The 20,355-nt window shown below is 50.9% G+C and overlaps 1 protein-coding gene across 3 annotated transcripts in view; it reads left to right on the top strand.

The window, feature by feature from the left end:
• Positions 1–20,355, top strand: part of STARD8 (StAR related lipid transfer domain containing 8) — a 63,189-nt gene that overhangs the window by 29,021 nt on the left and 13,813 nt on the right. The window contains exon 1 of one of the 3 annotated variants that reach the window (XM_066356361.1): positions 137–310. The exons of the other annotated variants lie outside the window; for them this stretch is intronic. The gene's annotated coding sequence lies outside the window, so the exon portion shown is untranslated. Of the gene's footprint in view, positions 1–136; positions 311–20,355 lie in introns of those variants that run through there. 3 annotated transcript variants of the gene reach the window in all.

Raw genomic sequence — 20,355 nt, 5'->3', positions numbered from 1 at the left:
CAATTTGGAGGACTTTCTGGAGAGGCTGGTGGGCCGGACTGCACCTTCATTGGTCGAGGGTACCGTAGGTGGGCGGGGCGTCCCTACAGCCCTACTTGCCGCGGCTCCCTCCCTGTCTGCGCTAGGAGTGGCCACGGGTTGACAACAGCTAAGCAGCCGCGGCAGCTGCCTCTCTGGCTGGCACTGTTACCCCCGCCCGACCCCAGGCTCTGCGCGTGCCCAGGACGGTGCGGTCCGCCTGCACTCCCTTCTTGCCCGCTGGCAGCTGTGTCTGAGTCTTGGATCCTAAGGCGGTGGACGCGGCCTCCAGGTAGGAATTGGGGCGACTGCATGGGCACATATAGACCCACGCAGGAGAAGCCAGCCAAGCCACCTTTGCCCCCGGAATTTGGGTCGGAGTCGCTGAAATTGGGGTACCCTCGAGCCTGCCGGTCGCGCTTCTCCCAGGGAAGCCCCACGACTGGGGTGGTGGGAGGTGGCTGCCGGCCCGTTATCCCCAGGCCTGGCTAGGGTCTGGAGCCCTTGCTCTGGGCTTTCAGAGGGAGGCTGGGGCAGCGAGGCTCCTGGCTCTGCGCCTGGGTCAAGCTGCTTCTCCTACCCTCGGCTCCTACCTCCGCTTGGAGGGCATTTCCAGGAAGCCCCCGGTCGGGCGGTGTGGGCTTTCCCTTCTGAGAAACGCCCCAGACTTTTCCTGGTATTAGGGTAGCTGCGAGGATCAAGGGAAAGCCTTAGGATAAGGCGCATCTTTCAGGGTTCCGTTTCCTCATAAAGTCCAAAATGGTTCTGGATTAGAGAACCCCTGAGCCTTTCAGTAGAAGTTTTTGGGACTTCCAAATTAGATAGGCTGGGTTCTCTCCATTTCTCTTCTCCCAAGACTCCTTAAAGTTGAGCACTGAATTATGACTCAGGAAACCGGGGTTCAACCACTAATTCATGTGACCTTAGGAGAGTCATGCAACTTCTGTGTGCCACGGTGTTTTTTTTCTTTTTTAATTTAATTTTATTTAGAAAATTAAATTTAATGGGGTGACATTGATCAATAAAAGTCCATAGGTTTCAAGTAAACATTTCTATAACATTTGAACTGTTGATTGTGTTGTGTGCCACGGTGTTTTCAACTGCAATTCAGGTTGTGAGCTGGCTAGATTTCCATATCTAAAAGCCCAGTTTCTTTTGCTCTGACATATGGTGACTTGGTGCATAGGTCCAGGCACCTAGACTGGAAGGTAAAAGGTTGTCTAAGATGCAGGTGAAAAACTTTGTGATGATTATGCAGCTAAGCCAGCTAGAAAACTAGTGGTAGTGGTGGTGGTGGTGGGGGGGGGGGGGTGAGCAGTCAGACTGATGTTGGGAAAGGGTGGAGCCAATGCAGAAACCCATGTGCAGAGGGTTCTCCTTCCCTCGGAGTACCCACTTCTCCCCACCAGAGAAGAGGGTGATGAATCACACAGAGGGCTATTTTCAAACCCTGACTGCTAATGTGGGACCTGTTCCCATCCCCAACAGGTTGTTGTCCCCACCCACCATCTCTTTCTTTCTTTCTTTCTTTCTTTCTTTCTTTCTTTCTTTCTTTCTTTCTTTCTTTCTTTCTTTCTTTCTTTCTTTCTTTCTTTCTTTCTTTCTTTTAGAGAGAGAGAGAAAGATGAAAGAGAGAGAGAACCATTGAGTTGTTCCACTTCTGTATGCATTAATTGGTTGATTCTTATATATGCCCTGACTGCGGATTGAACTCACAATCTTGGTGTATCAGGGTGACCAGTTTCTGAAATTTCCCCTCACTTTCATTTTCCTAGACTAGAGGTAGACAGTCTTGTCTGGGATGAGAAGGTAGGCAGCCTAAGGGGGCAGAAAAGAGGGGGGCTGCTGGTGGTTTCTGAGTGGTTGATGGAGCAAGCACGAAGAGTATAATGGGGACGTTGGGGGTGGGAGACTGTTCTGGACTGGTCCTTGTTTCTGGAATTTGGCCTCTGTCCAACTGTATTCTGAATTTGGGATTTGGGATTTCTGCTCCCTGGGCCTCTGTAGTTAGGGCTAGAAAATATCACATGGACAGAGTTCATTTGGTCTCCCCTAATTGCTTGCTTTCTCTCTGCAACTGACTCTTGGTGAATTATACTAACCCTACCCTCTGTGTGTTTGTGGCTCCCCTCCCTGATATGGAGAGAAAAGGCTGTTGCGAGATGAGATGATGTTTGGAGCTGTTTATAGCAAGAAGAGGGGTTGAAGCTGCGCAGAAGGGCTGTATACCCTGTGTGTACGTTGAGGGCTGTTGTATATGTTTATATGCTTCCATATAAAGCACAACATCTTTTGAGTTTGAGCAAAGAAAGTGGCACACAGAGGCCCAAACATGGACCCTCTCTCCCTTCTTTTTTTTTTTTTTTTTTTTTTGTGTGTGACAAAGACAGAGAGACAGAGAGAGGGACAGACAGACAGGAAGGGAGAGAGATGAGAAGCATCAATTCTTTGTTGAGGCTCCTTAGTTGTTCATTCATTGCTTTCTCATATGTGCCTTGATGGGGGGGGGAGGGGGGCTACAACAGAGCATGTGACCCCTTGCTGAAGCCAGCAACTTTGGGATCAAGCCAGCCACCTTGGGCTTCAAACCAGTAACCTTGGGCTCAAGCCAGCGACCATGTCTATGATTCCACGCTCAGACCAGCGATCCCGCGCTCAAGCTGGTGAGCCTGCACTCAAGCTGGCGACCTTGGGGTTTTGAACCTCGGTCCTCTGCGTCCCAGTCCGATGCTCTATCCACTGTGCCACCACCTGGTCAGGCTCTCCCTTCTTGAGTTTAAAATTTTTATTCTTAGAGCTACTGATTGGAGACAGAGCAGAGGACCCCTGGAGCTAGGTATAGGGATAGCCATAGTGACAGGAAAGCAAGAAAGTCCCAAGGAGAGAGTCTCTCTGATCAGGATGCTGATGCAGCCAGGGGTGCTTTCCTGCTGGGAAACTCCTGGAGCTTCCGGTTGCAGACATGAAATGTTCAGATTCAATGGATGTTAGGCTAAAAGAGGCATCTTTCCCACCTTCTTGGGAAAGATGGGGTGAGGAGTCTCTGGCTTGAATAGAATAGGGAGAACTTTTTCCTCGGGCTCTCAGTTTGGGAAAATGAGTGTCATAGCCTTGGGTCTTTGGGAGGCTATTATCAGGTAAAGTAGAGATTGGGTATCTCAAAGATGCAAGGGTCTTAGGAAAAATGTGAGCTCCTCCACCTGGCAACCTAAAAAGAGTAATTGAATGTAGGGCTGGGCACACAGTTGAGTCAAATGTTTATTAAGGCTCTATTAATTTGTGGCTTACAAGTGCATGCTAAGGGGGAGGTTTGGTCCACGGAGGGGGTGGGGTTGGTCTTGGTGAACTTGAATCAGTGGATTGAGAGTAACAGTCTGAAGTGCTGTTTGTGTATGCTGTGTGTCTCCTTGCCCAGCCCTCCACCTTGGGAACTTGCACACTGACCATTGCTGTACCTGTTTCTTGGGCTGGCAGGGACTGTAGAACTGGATGTTAACTTCCTTGGGGGTTCAGGTTGGTGTTCTGCAAAAAATAGGGGGTCCGTGCTCTGCCATTGTGTGTGACCTCTCAACTCTTGGTCCACCCCTCCACACATACTTTTTCCACTTCTGTGGATTAAATGAGGTGATCCATGGCCAAATGCTGTGGGAATAATTAAATCTAGGCTTGGTGCTTGGTCTTGTGGAAGACACAATGTAACCCCACCTTCAGGGAATCTACCATCTAGTTTGGAAATTAGTGGCATAAATAATATATGACATGGCAAGTCTTTACCTTGGTGTGGGCTTTTAAAAAATATTATGAAGAATTTCAAATATATATAAGTAGAGATGGTTGCTAGCGTAATAAGGCCCCATGTTCTCATTACCCAACCTCAACAGCCATTAGCCCATGGCCAATCCTGCCCTAGGACACTTCCATCTTTCTTGTTATTTTGAAGCAAATCCCAGACACCTTATCAATTTATTTATAAGTTGATAAGTAAATTCAATATACAGCTCTAAAAGATATGGACCCAAAAATATAGCCACGGTACTACTATCACAACGAAACATCCCTTAATCACCACATATCGTGGCAGTGTTCATATTTCCAGTTGTTTAGGAGGACATTTTGCCCCAGGAGGGCTGACCAGGGAGCAAGTGCTTTTGATTAAGGGGAAGGTAAATGACAGAGGCAGTGACATTTGAGCTGAATCACGAAGAGAGAGGCTCGGGAAAGGTCCGAGCTGGAGGGATTATGGTGCTCTAGCCCTCATTTTGCAGCAAGGCCACCTGTCTGTGGGGCTCCAGCTGTGAGGCTGACTTGTGGAGGCTCCTTGTGGAAATTCTGTGTCCTGGTTCTCTACTGGTAAATGGGAGTTCTAACCACCACCCCGTCTGCCAGTTCTAGGTCTATACAGGAGCTTGAAGTCCAGAATTCCTGGGAGGCTGCCCTCCTCCCAGCCCCTGCCCTGTCCCTGTCCCTGGGCCCCGATGCCAGACTGGAGCAAAACAGGATGCATTCAGGATGAGCGCCTTTTCCAACTTGTCATCTAATCACCATGGCCCAGCTTGGAGCTTCCTCTCTCATTCATGATAAAAACCCTCACTGTCTCGCTTTTCCCTCCCACCCCAGCAAGGGTGTGCTGACTTCTTCCACATCCGGGCCAGCCCTCCTCCACCCTAGTGTGGGGCTGAGGGAGAATTTCCCTCGCCCAGGCCTCCCTTCCCACTGCCCCAGAGCAGGCTGTGAGAGAGACAAAAAGACCCCACAAGTGCTCTCCCTGGCTGCAGCCTCCTGCTCTTGGGCTGTCCTTGGAAAAGGCATGGCTCCTTTCCAACAAGCCTGTGGTCCTGCCACTGCTCAGTTAATGATTGAGCCATGTAATAACCACCTTGAAAAGTCACCTCTTGAGGATGGCTATTAACCAATTTCTTGTCCTCCTCAGGCCTTAAAGGGGCCCCATCCTGAACCCTCACCGTCCCCCAAGGGATCATTAACAAACATTCAATCACAAGAACTTCTGGGGCCAATTAATTTCTGCCTCTCTGTGTTCACTTGGGCAGAAAGAAGCAGTTACTCACATTGCTTCAAGGACACATTGATCCTAGGCGGTGAGGGAACCGAGGTGGTAAGGGTTCAGATGGGCAGCAGATTAACAGTGTTTTAGACATCAGAGTCACAGAGGGGATTAAAGGTGTTTCTAGGAGCAGGTGACTACCTGATCTCAAAAGTCTAAGAAAGCAAGAAACTCCCACCCAAGGGATCTGCCATGACTTGGGGTGGGATGGAGCCATGTGTGTGTCTGTGTCTAACATAGCTTTGGGTCCCTGTGCACCAGGCTGAGATGTCAGCTGTGTGCTACACTGCTGCTGCCAGGCTGGAAGACGAGGCCTTCCTCAGAGGGACTGTATCTTGACAAGCAGTGGGAGTTGGAAAGTGTCAGGCTAGGACTCAGGTCCAATTTAGAAAGTTCTAGACCACAAACAATGTTCTGCAGTTTCAGCGAGAAGGGAAGGAAACATTTTATAAACCCTGAGGGCCTCAGTATAGTCAGGAAACCTGGCATCTAATTGTGCCTCTCCATAGCTGCCTCTCCGTGAGTGACTTCAGAGAAGACTTTTGCTTTCTCTGGGCCTCAGTTTCCACAGCTTTAAAATGGGACTGCAGGTGGCACAGATTCAGTGGTCTCTCAGGATCCCTTCCAGCTATGAAAGTATGTGTTCCCAGTCAAGTTCCTCTTCCTATCCACAGGGCAAAGATAAGCTGTCTTCAAATTCTCCCAGGCGCAGTCACTAAATACCCCAACTGGCTGTTCAATTGGGCTCGCTTAGTCCTGCACTGCCCCAGCAGGGCTTTCTTTCAGCGTGGGCTTTTGCTCAGTTTGATTTCTAGTCCCTTCCCATGTTTGTGTCTGTCCCAGCCGGCCACCCATTCAGCCACAAGTTAATGAGTGACCTGTTCCCCGTGGGTAGTACCAGCCCAAGGTGCTGCTGGGATCCCAGGTCTCTGTGGGAACCAGCTGAGGGCCTAGTCAGCTCTGGTCACCTTTGTGCTTTCTTCCGTGATGCCCCAGGGGTAGAAAGCAGATGCAGCTTGCAGAGAAGGGCCTTTAGAGGACACCCAGTCCAACTCTGCTGAAGCTGGATCTTCCCGCCAGCTGCCTGTGCAGTTCCTGTTCGCTCATCTTCAGTACCTAGGAGTGCAGTGTTTCAAGGCAGTTGCTTTCATGCATGGAATGTCCAAAGGTTTTCTTTTATGTTGAGCTGAACTCTGTCTGCCTGTGATTTGTACCCCTCGGCTCTGGCTCTGTTCCCTGGGACCACCTAGACCCTCTCTGCTCTCTCTGACTTTTAGAGGTCTGAGGACAGAACTCGAGTCCTCTTGCACCTTCTCCAGGCCACACAGCCTCAGCTTCTCCAAGGACCTGGGACCAGTCCCCTTCCCAGCCTAATTGCCGTCCTCTGCACATGCTCCTGTTCATGGCCCTTGGGGTGGGAAATAGAACTCTAGAAGCATCTCAGTCTCCTCTGTTTATTTCTCACCTGATTGTTTCCAGAAGAGTTCTCTGTGATCCTTTTCTGAACTGCACAATCCTGGACCGGCACCTCCTGCAGCTCTCTCTGATTTATCACCAGGTCTAGGCAGCCACCCTGACTGGGGAGCGCTCGGAGCGGAGGGCTAACTTCTTGTGCCCCCATAGCAGAAGCCATTCCTGCTGAGAGGAGACTCTTACCTTGATGAGCTGACTGCAGTACCCTGTGGGGGCTGCCAGTGTGTATTCCTTTCCCGCCGCTTGCTTTGGTCTCTTGAGCTGGCATGGGTGGGGGGCAGAGGACATTATAAGGAGCATACTGGAAATGAGTATGAGCCATGCCCCACAGCAGAGGCTGGAAGGGTGAATCAGACAGGGAGAAACACCAGCCAGCCATTCCTTTTCTAGCATTCAGTGATGATGACAACGATGAGTCCTTCCATGTTTTCAAAGTTTCCAAGGCACTTTCACTTCCATGATCCCATTCTGTTCTCAGAGCAGCCCAGTAAGCTAGACAGTGTGATCTCCCCAGTTGGATCCTCAGTAATCTCCAGCTGAGGCCCAGGAAGGAGGAAGGGCCCTGTCTCCAGGGAGGGAGGATTTGGAACCCAGGTCTCCTGACACTCAGCCCTCCCTGCTTTCCCCAAACCACACCCGTCAGCCAAGACAGCTGGGGCTGGCTGTAGCTTCCCCACCATAGAGGAACCTCTGCCCGGGCTGCAGCTCTGTTCCCATGGTTGAGGGAGCGATCTCGAGGGGAGGTGTTTCCTGTTCTTTATCTGGGCTGGCCAAAGGCTGGGCTGGCTGAGGTGTGAGACAGGGGCCCACAGCCAGCTTCTCTGCTCCAGGCTGGGGAAGGGGGAGGGGAAGGGACAGGGAGGGGGGAAGCCCTTGCCCCAGACATCTAGCCTGAGTGGCCCCCACCTGAGGAGGGCCTTCTGAATGGAAAAAACAAAGAGGGGCATGTGGGAAAGAGACCAGAGTGCAGCACAGCAGAATACATCCTGAGTTGTACACAGGGTCCCTGGGGCAGGTGAGTGTCATGGCACAGAGTGGGTGCCCTGGTATATGCAACAGCGTGTGATGTTGGACATATTACTTAAGGCCTGTGAACCTCCATTTTGTGAGCTATAAAATGGAGATAAGGTACCTACCTTATGGGGTTGTTTAGCATTAGGGCCAATAGTATAAACAGGATTCTTTTTTTTTTATTTTATTTTATATTATTCATTTTTTTTTAGAGAGGAGAGAGACAGACAGAAAGGGAGAGAGAGGAGAGAGAGACAGAGAGAGAGAAGGGGGGAGGAGCTGGAAGCATCAACTCCCATATGTGCCTTGACCAGGCAAGCCCAGGGTTTCGAACCGGCGACCTCAGCATTTCCAGGTCAACACTTTATCCACTGCGCCACCACAGGTCAGGCAACAGGATTCTTATTGTTGGTGTTTAGTGGCACTTTCTGTCACCTCATCACTTTGCTGTGTTCCACCAAACTGGGGATGTGTAGTGCTCAAACCTGCCACCTCCTAGGCATTAGGTCTGGATTCCTCTGTCACTTCGGATTCCACCTCCTCTACGAGAGCTCTCCTTGGCCATGCTTACCTACAAGGCTCCTTCCCCTGGCCGCCTTTACTGGCATTTGTGACATTGCAACAGGCTGTAGTATCATTGGGAACAACAATAACAGTAGTGAACTCTTCTAGATTCCTTTTTCATTTTATATTTTTTTAAGATTTTATTTATTGATTTTTTTTAATTTTCTTTTTTTATTTATTCATTTTTAGAGAGGAGAGAGACAGAGAGGGAGAGAGAGGAGAGAGAGACAGAGAGAGAGAAGGGGGAGGAGCTGGAAGCATCAACTCCCATATGTGCCTTGACCAGGCAAGCCCAGGGTTTCGAACCGGCAACCTCAGCATTTCCAGGTTGATGTTTTATCCACTGCACCACCAGAGGTCAGGCTATTTATTGATTTTAAAGAGAGAATATATGTATATATAAAGAGGGGGGGGGAAAGGGGGGCAGGAAGCATCAACTCCTAGTACTTGCTTGTTGTTATGTGCCCTGACCAGGCAAGCCTGGAGTTTTGAACCAGCGACCTCAGCAGTCCAGGTCCACACTTGATACACTGCACTACCACAGATCAGGCTAAATTCTTTCTAAAATTGATTTTAGAGAGAGGGAGAGAGAGAGAGTGACTTGTTGTTCTACTTATTTATGCATTCATTGGTTGATTCTTGTATGTGCCCTGACCAGGGATAGAACCCACAACGTTGGTGTATTGGGGAAGCTCTCTAACCAACTGAGCTACCCAGCCAGGGGCTCCTCTAGATTTCTGACACATTTGAAGTTGCTTAGCTGCCATGACAGTGCTGTAAGGCAGGTAATGCTGTCATTATCCCCATTTTACGCATGCACAAACTGAGGCAAGGAGAGCTTCAATGAAGAGCTTACCCAAGGTTGCACAGGCAGACTGACCCCCCTGCCCACACCTTTAGCGGCTGTGCCATGCCTCTCCTTTTCCTTTCCTAGATGTGCAGCCCGGAGGCAGGAGCTGAGGCTGGTGTCTCCCTTCTGCCCTGGGCTGTTCACACACCCAGCAGCAATCAGGCACTCCTGAGCAGACAGTCCCCACATCCTTGCCTGCCCCCTCGCCAGATGGACAGATGGACAGGAAGGAAAACTCGAAAGACTGGATGTTGATCCTCTAAAGCAGAGCTGCATGGAGGTGGGGGAGGGTTGGAGGAGGGAGATGGGGGTGGTTCTGGTAGCAGCAGCAGGTTCGTTTGATTAGCACCTTCCAGCACAGTGGTGGGGGGTGGGGGTGGGGGGTTGGAGAGCAGGGTGCTGGGTGGCATCAGGGAAGAAGAGGCATTTTAATGAGCTGTCTTGACAACTGGGTTGCATTATTTAGAAGGCATGGGTGGTTAGGGAGAGGTAGGAGGCTAGCTGGATTAACTCTGTGATCCCTCCAGCTGGCGTGGCCCAGGCTGGAATCGGGGACGTGGTACGATTGGCTTTTTTCCAGATGCTGGAGCTCTCCCTGCCGTGCTCCCATCTCAGGGCCCTTGGGTGCTGCCAGCTCCCTCTGCTCCAGCTGTGCCACCTACCAGCTCCATTGCTTCCGGGCTCATTCCCTGTCACCTTGCATCCAAACAAGCTCCAGAGTGCCCAAAACGATGGGCCATCTTACCCTCTGCCTCCCTGACAAGGATGGGCCTGGTAGCAGCTCTGGACACGTACTCCAGGGGAGTTTGGCTTTTTTTTTTTTCAGTTTTCAGACCTTGATGCCAACATAGGGCCTGGCACCAGGTAGGTGCTCAGGTAATATTAGTTGAATAAATTCACAGCCAAGGGGGAGTAGATTTGGGGGAAGAGCCTAGGGAGGCTGACATGGTAACTGATTAAGAGGAGGGCTCTGAACATTTAGGTGGGCTCCAGGCCCCATCTGTAGGCCAATGAAAGCCACTTGACATTTCATAGCCTCAGTTTCCTCACTTGTGCCCTAGACCTGCTTTGGACAGGGCCATTGTGAGGACCAAATAAGATGTAGGATGATCAAGTGCTTTCTCTACCAATGGGAATTCATTTCAGGTTAGGGATTCATACTGTAAAAACCTTGGCGTATGTTTTTTGTGTCTACGGCCTAGGCAACTTTTTCATATTTAATGAGGAGGATTCTAACTTGATACATCTGACTCTGACTCCAGAACCAGACTGCCTGGATTTGCATCTCTGTTCACCACTTGTTAGCTGTTGACCTTGGGCAAGTTACTTGCTATCTCTGGGCTTCAGTTTTGTTATTTGTTAAATAGATTTTCAGAGTGCTTATCTCACAGCTAAAGAATTGCCTGGGACAGAACAATGATCTTTTGGCAGTTACTATCTCATTTCACACTTGCAAAAACCTCATGTAGTCGGTACTGTGATCATATCACAGCTTTACAGATAAGGACACTGAAACTGGAGACATTAAGTCTTGCCTAATGCAATCTGGCACATATAAGTACTCAGTAAATATTGGTGTCAATTATTAATTATATATAATTGCATTAAGCATCATTAACATCGTTATCAATAATGAGCATGACCACAGTTAAGAGGTAGCAGAGCCAGGACTAAAAGCCGGGTCTTCAGACTGCTAGCCTGTTATTCTTCCCACTGAACCACAAACCTGGGTTCTTAGGTCTTACACAGCCTTTTGGCCACTATTTTGAGTTGTTTCTCTTTTGCTTCCCGACCATGGTCTGAGCTTGAATGTTGTCACCCCTCCCCCACGGCCCTTGTTCTCAGGGTCCCCGGGCCAGAAGACTGTTATGGTGAAGAATGGGTGCTCTGGCATATACCTCCCTTTGGCTGCCCAAAGGCTCAGGGGAGGGGTTGTGCTCATTGCTTCCAGAAGGAGAACAGGCCTGCGCTGAGGAGGCTCCCTCTCTGAAGCCCATTTCCTTTGTGCCAGAGACGGTTTTCTCTGGATCTCAGGGTGGGGACAGGCTCTTTCAAGGCATTTCCTGTCCGGGAGTTTATATTTGGCCTCAGAAAAAGGAAAGGGAAGTAGGCAAGAGGGTGGGATGCAGAGGTGATGGCGCAGGGTCAAAGCGGGTGAGCGCCAAGACTGCAGGCCAAGAAAGGGAAGCGGGAGATTGCGCCTGTCCCTTGTCCCTTCTCTCGGGTGAGCGGGGCTGTCCTTACAGGAGCTCAGGATGGGAAAGCTAGATGCCCCTTGAGGCCAGAGTGCCTCCACCCTTAGGGATAGATTATTTTCCCTTGTCATTGCTCTGGGCCTCTGTGCCTGGCCCTGTGGTTACTGCCCTGTGTGCTCAGCTCTGCAACCTGCTGTGGGCATAAAAGAAGGGGTGGGGTCCGAGGCCCACACACACTGTTCAGTTCGGAAGCAGGACTTCCTGTCTAGGTGTTGCCAGAACATTCAGTAACCATTACCACACTGCAGTGAGCATTCTGAGACCAATAAGACTCAATGGAGTTGTGCTGTGGTTGAGGCGGAGACACAGACTCTTGTGCTTTTGAGAAGGTAGTGGAAATGTGTTGGGGGGGCCACTTAATTTAGCTGAGTCATTAGGTGGTAGGAGGTTGGTTGAGAGGTCAGGGAAGGAAAGCTTTATGGAAGGGGATGTTTGACCTTCATTTATATGAACAATAGGGGTACCTCCAGTATCAGGCAGAAAGCAGTCTGGTTTGTCTGCCCCGGGCTGCAGGCAGTGGGAAGCCTGGCCTGTTAGTTTGCAGAGTAGGAGAGTGACCAGATCAGAGCTGGGCTCTTGGAAGAAGAAGCTGGCAGGATGACCTGTTGAAATGAGAAGCTGAAGGCTGGGGACTTGGAGAACTTCAGTGATTCAGGCATGAGAAACTAGAGCACAGCTGGGTGTGGGAAATCATAACCATTAGATGGAAAAGTTGACAGAACGCAGTGACTAAATACATACATGAGCAGAGGGAGAGTAGACCAGGCTAACTGGGGATTTAAGCCTAGATGTTTCTGCTTTTGGAGGCAGGAAATCAGAAGATCTGGCTTGGGAAGGGAAGATGGGTTTGGTCTTGGTTCCTACCGAGGACGCTCACTTGAGGTTTCCAGAAGAGAATGTGCAGGGGAGGACAGCTCCCCCTACTGAACCAGCCATCACAATTACCCCTACCTCTCTGCTCCAGGTCCAGATTTTGGTGAACGACCATTATTAGATGGTAAAACTAAGGATCAGACAGAGGTAGTAGCTTGCCCAAGGTTACACACGAAGTTCCTAGTGGGACTAAGGCCAGAACGTAGTTCTCCTGAGTTCAATCCAATAGTCTTCCATACTACAGTGGAGAACAGTCACCACTGGTCTAACACCTGCCCTAGACTGGTTAGGGTGGCGTCTTTTGACTCCAGGTTGAGGACTGGAGATGATGAAGTAGCACGTGGCTTATTAAAACGCTTGTTTTTTCTTGTCACTATGACCTTGTCAGAGCACCTGGGACTATGTTGGGGGCAGGATCCCCTGGGGGCAAGAAAACTAACGGAGAGACTGATGCAGAACAGGTGGCAGCTTTGACCTTAGCTGTCACAGGGAAGCCCTGGTCCGCTCAGGAATGTCAGCCGCCTGCTTTGGCCCTGCTATATCTAGGGCTAGCCTAGGTGACCACAGAGCCTGGCCGACTCTGGGCCCAGATTTCCAAGCAGCCCCAGGAGGCCAGAAGTCTGTTTTAGTCACTGGGCCCTTATGACCCTCACTTACAGCTGTGCACTGGAGCTCAGGGCACAGCTTCGTGGGGGCAGCGGCGGTGCGAGGCGCAGTCAGTGTTTCTCTGTGTAACTTCCATAGTTATAAAAACTCCAAAGCATAACTGCCATCTCTCCCTGGTTGATGCGGCAAGGTGTTTACGAAGTCTAAAAGCAAGGGACCTCCATTGAATATTGTGTCCACTCTTTGTCTCACTCCCCAGGACATCTCCAAGGAGGGGGGGAGCTACCTGGAGGTGCCTGAGACCCCCCAGTAAGGTCTCGCAGTTCAGTCTGGAATCAGACTTGTTTTTTTTGTTTTGTTTTGTTTTGTTTTGTTTTGTATTTTTCTGAAGCCGGAAACAGGGAGAGACAGTCAGACAGATTCCCGCATGCGCCCGACCGGGATCCACCCAGCACGCCCACCAGGGGCACGCTCTGCCCACCAGGGGGCGATGCTCTGCCCCTCCGGGGCGTCGCTCTGCCGCGACCAGAGCCATTCTAGCGCCTGGGGCAGAGGCCAAGGAGCCATCCCCAGCGCCCGGGCCATCTTTGCTCCAATGGAGCCTTGGCTGCGGGAGCGGAAGAGAGAGACAGAGAGGAAGGAGAGGGGGGTGGAGAAGCAAATGGGCGCTTCTCCTGTGTGCCCTGGCCGGGAATCGAACCCGGGTCCCCCGCACGCCAGGCCGACGCTCTACCGCTGGGCCAACCGGCCAGGGCTGGAATCAGACTTGTTTTGGTCGAGGGGCCGTTCTGTGCCTTGCAGAATGACCAGCAGCATCCCTGGCCTCTAGTCAGTAGTTGTTAGTTGCATCCCTCCCCAGTCGTGATGATCAAAAATGTCTCCAGATTTTGCTAAAGGCCCCCTGGGGTCATTATCCCTAGTTGAAGAATTTCTGTTGCCCTGTGGCCTTGGACAGGGAGTGTTGAAGCTAGAGGGGTGTTAGAGTGGAGAGCCTCTCATGCGAACCTGTCTCTGGCTAGCAAAGACATTCAGCGACTGCATTTTGTGGCCCCCCAGTCCCACAGTACTGTACCCTCTTGGGTTTTTTGCCTTGTTGCCTCAGCTGTGACAAGAAGACTTCAAAGTGTTGCTTGCGAGGGCACAGGAGCTGGCGTCTAGCTGTACCTCCGGCTGAGACTGAGGCTGGCATCTGCACAGGTCTGATGGTAGCCTCAAGTTCTGCCTCAACTAACAAGCCGGACGCTGACCAGTATATAGCACTGCCAAGCTAGGCTGCTTGAAATGTGGCGGCCTTGCTGCGGTGCCCCTCCTGTGATGTTTGGAATGTGGGATGAGAGCTATTTTGGTCTTGTCTCCCTTCCTCCCTCCCCCTCCCTCCCCTGTAAGAATCTAGTTAGAGCTGTGACTCCAGCTGAGAGCAGCAGGAGCAGAGAGAGACGAGAGAGTACCCGGCCTCCCATGGCCAGGGTACTGCAGACCCCCTGAATGTCTGCTCCAGGGTCAGGAGGGGAAGTCTTGGCAGTCTTGGAATCTACGACAGCTTTTAGTACGGGTCCCTGTGAAGGCTCCTCCCCCTTGGTCCCACAGAGAGAGAGGTGGCATAGCCAGGTAGTCACCTGTTGCAGTATTGCTGCCAGGGTCACTGCCATCCTAGAGTGCTCCTTTGTGCAAATTCAAATGAAGCACTGCCTGTGAGGGACCCCAGGCTAGAGGATGGGTTGGCACACTTCTTGTGGTCTAGGCCCCTTAGTGTATCTTTATGGGAAGGTGGAAGGGGCTAGTCACAGGCACTTGGGACCAAGTGAGATGTGAGCCCTCTGCCCAAAGGCCAGTGTCTGTCAGCAGGTCTTTCTCTAGGAGTGGTGGTGGGGGGCAGAGGGAACAGGCCCTGTATCAACCAGAGAAATGACCTGAGAAGCCACTTGTCAGGACCTAGCACTTCCAGTTGCAACAGCAGGGCCTGGAGTGGTAGGCGGACCCTCTGCCTGTCTTGGGTACCAGTTGGGCCTCACGAGCTCACTTTGGGAACTTGGGTTTTGACACAGGTGGCAGCATGCAGGCCTTTCTCCAGTACTGGAGAATGCCGGCTTTCCTCCTGTGGTCACGGAAAGTGGGAGAGGCCATGCTGATAACAGATCTTGTTCTGGAGACAGCCATCCTGTGGTGAGGGCCATGGAGGAGATGCCTGTCCAGATAAGGAGCTAAGTATGGTAAAGGAAACCGGCCCATCAGTTGGAAGCTGCCTTGCGGAGCAGGTCAGCTATTTGAATAGGTTACCTTTACAAACATCCACAGACCTGCCCGCCCAGTGGCGGGATTCAAATAATTTTTAACAACTGGTTCTCTGCCCTAATGACCGTTTTAAGTATAGAAAAGATATACCAAAAGGCAGTTTATTTTATTTCATGCATTTAATACTTAAGTACAGTAAGAGAGGTACACAAAACTAGATTATGTTATAAGAGTTTAAAATATGAATGAAAAATTATTAAATAATACCTGACAAAAACAATAAAACTGTTACTTAAGGTATTTCCAATGACAGCTTGTCACCCCCTGGCAGTTTTTCTCTTCACATTATATGTTTGTTTACTGAAGTAACAAATACAAGAGAATTAAAATGTACTATTTTGTCAAGGGTCTAATGAGTTTTATGAAATGAATAAATAAATATTACAAGCATAGTTCCGTTAAATTTTTTTTCACCTATGGACAGAATGAACATTACTACGGGCGCTTAGAATATGCTATTGTGCAGATGAACATTAAAAAAGAGTAAGGAAAGTAAATTTGTGATTTCCACATTGGGCAGCTGCCCAGGTGCCCATCTTAGAGAGAACCCTGATGACAAGTGCCATTTTAACAACCGGTTTGCCAAACTCAGCAAAAAATTAGATATCAGTTCTGCCGAACCGGTGCCAACCAGCTGAATTCCACCACTGTGTCCACCTCTGTTCTACCACATGCATGCACCTTACTGCACATTGCTCTATGGGCCAGTGATTCAAATGGCCTGAGCCTGGCCTCTGGCTTTTTAGCTGGTCACATCTGCTAGGGTAATGGTTCTCTGTCTTCACTGCACTTTGGACTCACCTGGACAGCTTTAAAAAACAAACAAAAATTAATCCTGTCCCCAGAGATTCTTATTTAATTCATCATGACTGGGTCTCAGGCACTGGTATTTTAAAAAGCTCCCAGATTATAACGTTCAGCCTGAGTTGAGAGGTTAGTGCTCCCTCTGTAACAGACACTTTGATCTGGGCCCCGTGACATACACCCATTGCTTGTCCTGGACCTGTGTCTTGCCCAGTCCTTAGGCCTGAGCCGGACTTTGGGTTGGGAGGGAGCAGGCTGAATCAGGGCCTGGATAGCTCAGTCACAGCCCGCTGAGTGACCACAAGGCCTAGGACTCGAGTTTCCCAGTAGTGGCGTGAAGAGGGTGGGGTTGGTGACATTGGCTCGGTGCGGCCTGCCTTCCCAAAGCTTAGTTGCCTGCCGCTCTTTCTCTTTTCCTCCTAGATTTCTCTCTTACGTCTTTACAAATAGGACACAACCAGAACTGAGCCCCAAAGGCTGTGTGAAGAGCAAGTCCATGTAGTCCTAACAGAGGACTGTAATGATAACTTTCATCTAGATATTCTCAGAACCAGATGGAACCCGACCGTATCCAGACTAACCAGGAAGTTATTAGTTCTCACTGTAGATTTGGTAACCAAAGCTTAGTGAATGAAGAAAGTTGCCTTGCCTGAGACAACTTAGGCAGCGGGTATGTGAGCGGCTTCATTGGAAAAAGCTTTCCCCCACCTCAGTTATCATGTTTGGGCATTATTGCATTTCTTCTGTGGGGAATGTTGCTGCCTTTCTCATGGGGGCAGAAACTCTGCCCTCGTCAATCTAGCAAAGCCTAAGAACAAGCCCTGCTCTCCTCCTCATTGCATCCTCCCCTGCACAGAAGGAATGCTCCACGCCAAGAGGATGCCTAGGATGGGGCCATTGTAAGTGCAGGGGCAGATACCATCACCCGCCTCGGAGACTATCTGCTTCTGCTTGCCAGGTCCTTCTTTGATGCTCCCTCCAGGATGCTTGTGAGTGTAGCCCTGGGGCCTGTCCGGCTCCAGAGCTCTAGTATGTCTCTCTCCCAAATCTTTTGGCTCCATTCACACCCCCCCCCCCAAGGGAGAGAATTGAAATCTTGATGGAATCCAGCTTGCACCAGTGCAGTGCTGTCCCTGATCTGCTCTGGCACATCACCCTAGCATGGCCAGAGCACAGCTTGCATAACAGAGAGGCTGAAACTGCTGGAATCTGCACATCTGGACACTGGCAGGACCAGGGGCCATAGACAGACATTCCGACATCACTCGCCTCAGCCTGCCCGGTGTCACTCTCCCCGCCAGGCACGTGAGGTAGTTGTCAGTCTGGGCCGCCTGGGCCCCAGCTCCAGGTGAACTGACTCCTGGGGGCGGGTGGTCATTCCTGGTCCCAGCCTGGGCAGGCCGGGACGGGTGGGAGGGATGAAGGCAAATCATCTTAGCTCAGCCCTTAATCACTGAGACATATGTCCCTGACTGCTCATCTGAGAGGGGCCCCAGGGCCTCCCAGATCTCTGTGGTGTGGTATTTTGTCAGGAGCCAATGTCCCTGACATCCTGTTGGGCGATAACCTATTACATTCTCCAGATTCCTGCCAGGAGGCTGCTGGGGTTTCAGGCTGGAGCCCTGCTTGGGGCTCCTTGGGCCTTTGTCTCTTGAGTTCTTGTGGCCTCTGAAACTTCTGCCTCAACCTTACTTCCCTGAGCCATTTGGCTTTAATGCTGACAGTGACATGAACATCGCCACTTTCGAGACCCAGAAGGGGATGCTAGCTGGGCCTCTTCCTCCCCTTCCTCTTTTTCCTTGGGAGGCTTTAGTCACGGTGGGGACAGAACTCATCTTTGGAGTGTTTGGTGCACTATGTTGTTTTTCTCTTCTTTTCTTTTCTTCTGTCCATCATTTTATTGTCCTCCTTATAGAGGACAAAACTGAGTCTTAGAGAGGTTAAACTACTTGTCCAATGTCAGAGAGCTAGTGATTGACAGCTCCAGGATTTAAACTCTGCTTGTCACTTTAGACCAGAAGGGGTAGAAAACCAGTGTGAGGGTGTGAGTTGGCTCCTTTGAGTCTAATCCCTGGTTTACCTGGCCTCCGAGGGCAGGTGTGCATACTGCCATGGAGAAGAGTGCTGGGCATGGCCTTTACTTTTCTTTCTTTTCCTATTCAGTGAGAAGAGGAGAAGCTGAGACAGACTCCTGTGTGCGCCCCTACCAGGATCCACCTGGCAAGCCCACAAGGGGGCAATGTTCTGCCCATCTAGGGCTCTTACTCCATTTCAACCCGAACCATTTTTTAGTGCCTGAGGTGGAGGCCATGGAGCCATCCTCAGCACTTGGGGCCAGCTTGCTCCAATGGAGCCATGGCTGCAGGAGGAGAAGAGAGAAAGAGAGAGAGAGATGAGAGGGGGAGCGGTGGAGAAGCAGATGGGTACTTCTCCTGTGTGCCCTGGCCGGAAATCAAACCCAGGACATCCACATGCCAGGCCAATGCTCTATGCTCTACCACTGAGCCAACTGGCCAGAGCCTAGGCATGGCATTTTAAGATTTTGGTTGTAGCCTCAGTTATGAAACTTAATTCTGTGAGTTGGAAAAGTCCCTTGGGCCTCAGTATACCCCATATGGTAGCTTTTTAAAAATACTGATTTCAAAGTTCTACCATAGACTAATAAAATCAGCCTCTGGGAATGGGGCTTTGGGGAATTGGTGTTTTTAAAACTTCCTAGATAGCCCTGGCCGGTTGGCTCAGTGGTAGAGTGTCGGCCTGGCATGCAGAAGTCCCGGGTTCGATTCCCGGCCAGGGCACACAGGAGAAGTGCCCATCTGCTTCTCCACCCCTCCCCCTCTCCTTCCTCTCTGTCTCTCTCTTCCCCTCCCGCAGCTGAGGCTCCATTGGAGCAAAGATAGCCCGGGCGCTGGGGATGGCTCCTTGGCCTCTGCCCCAGGCGCTAGAGTGGCTCTGGTCGCAACAGAGAGACGCCCCGGAGGGGCAGAGCATCGCCCCCTGGTGGGCGTGCCGGGTGGATCCCGGTCGGGCGCATGCGGGAGTCTGTCTGACTGTCTCCCCGTTTCCAGCTTCGGAAAAATACAAAAAAACAAAACAAAAAAACTTCCTAGATGATTCTAATGTGCACCCAAGGGTGAGAATCCCTGAGCTAAGTGATCTAGGTCAGCGCTTCTCCAACTTGAATGTGCTGCAGATCACCTGAGGATCTATCTAGTTCAGTGGAGATTGGGAGATTGGGTTCAGTGGGTCTTGGGCTCCAAGTGTCTAACATGCTCCACGGTGATGCTGATGCGGCCGATCCAGGAACCACACTGAATAGCAGGGACCACAGGACCCTAAGTATGAATGAAAAAGCTTGCTGCTCATGTGAGTGAGCTGGTCCCCTTCCCGCCAACCCTGGCTGGGGCCACTGCATGGCTCAGGCAGATGGTGAGAAACGCCAGACTTTGTTACTGTGCCCCCCACCCTGCGGGCTTAGGGAGGAGCATGTGAGTAATGGACAGGCAGGTGCCTCTCCTCCCTTCCCTTCCTCTTTGTTCTGCCTCAAACTGTGAGTGACAGGGGGCCTATTGTGGATTTCAGGGGTGTGTTCCTGGAGATTGGTTCCTGTGATTGAGGTGGCCCTTCAGGTGTCACTGTTTCCTTTTGTGCCTCCCTTTCTGGAAACTCTGATCTAGTCCCTCTTTTTGCACCTCCCCTTTGTCTTAATGACAGGAAAGCAGAGCTGGCTGCTGGGACAGGCTCTGAGGACAGGAAGGCCCTTCATCTGGGTATGTGGCAGGAGTAAGAGATGGGCAGCGGGTGGTAGCAGCCAGCTCAGCTGTCCTAGCAGCAAAACCATGCCCCTCAAATGCTCCTTGGGTGGGCGTGAAGTCCCTTCGGGCTGCTTTGACCATATCCTCCCCCCACCCACCACTTGCCTAGAGATTTGGCTCTTTTCCCAGCATGCATTGCCCCTGCCAGAGGGGCTGAGATAGTGCTAGCTGAGCCTTGTGGGAATAAATACTTTCCGAGACCTCTAGGAGGTCCTGGTGATTCCTAGATCTTTATCATAGATTAGAGAGTTGCAGTAACAAGAGACATGCACATACACACAGATGCAGGTGCACACACAGACCTAGGGGCCTGTGGGGGTGTGTGTGCAAATGCACAAGCCCACAACAATCCATGGCGATTGTGGATGTGAGCAAACTTGACTATAGCTCTGCACAGAGACAGATGCCAGGTGGCCCCTACCAGGCACCTGCACGCACGGAAACATACAGGTGTGCAGCCCTGCCCCACACTCATTTCCCGAAAGCCCCTAGGGCCTCCAGGGTCTTCAGAGCCTGCTTTTGTCCCCCTCATTAGTGTGTGACCCTTGAGGATCCTGTTAGTTTCTTTCTGACCGATTCCCACCTTCCCACACTCCTTCCTTCTCCAGCTACCCAGTATCTGAAATACTGTTTTGTCCTTTGAGTTGTCAGTCCTGGCGGCCAGGTTCTCATTCTGGATTCCTAGTGTGAGGGCACGGTGGAGAGAGAGCACTTGCTGTCTCCTTGGAGTCA

Source organism: Saccopteryx leptura, chromosome X, assembly GCF_036850995.1.
Source record: "Saccopteryx leptura isolate mSacLep1 chromosome X, mSacLep1_pri_phased_curated, whole genome shotgun sequence".
Classification (NCBI taxonomy): Eukaryota; Metazoa; Chordata; class Mammalia; order Chiroptera; family Emballonuridae; genus Saccopteryx; species Saccopteryx leptura.
Note: the sequence above shows the minus strand (reverse complement) of the source record. Positions and strands in the feature narration are given on the sequence as shown.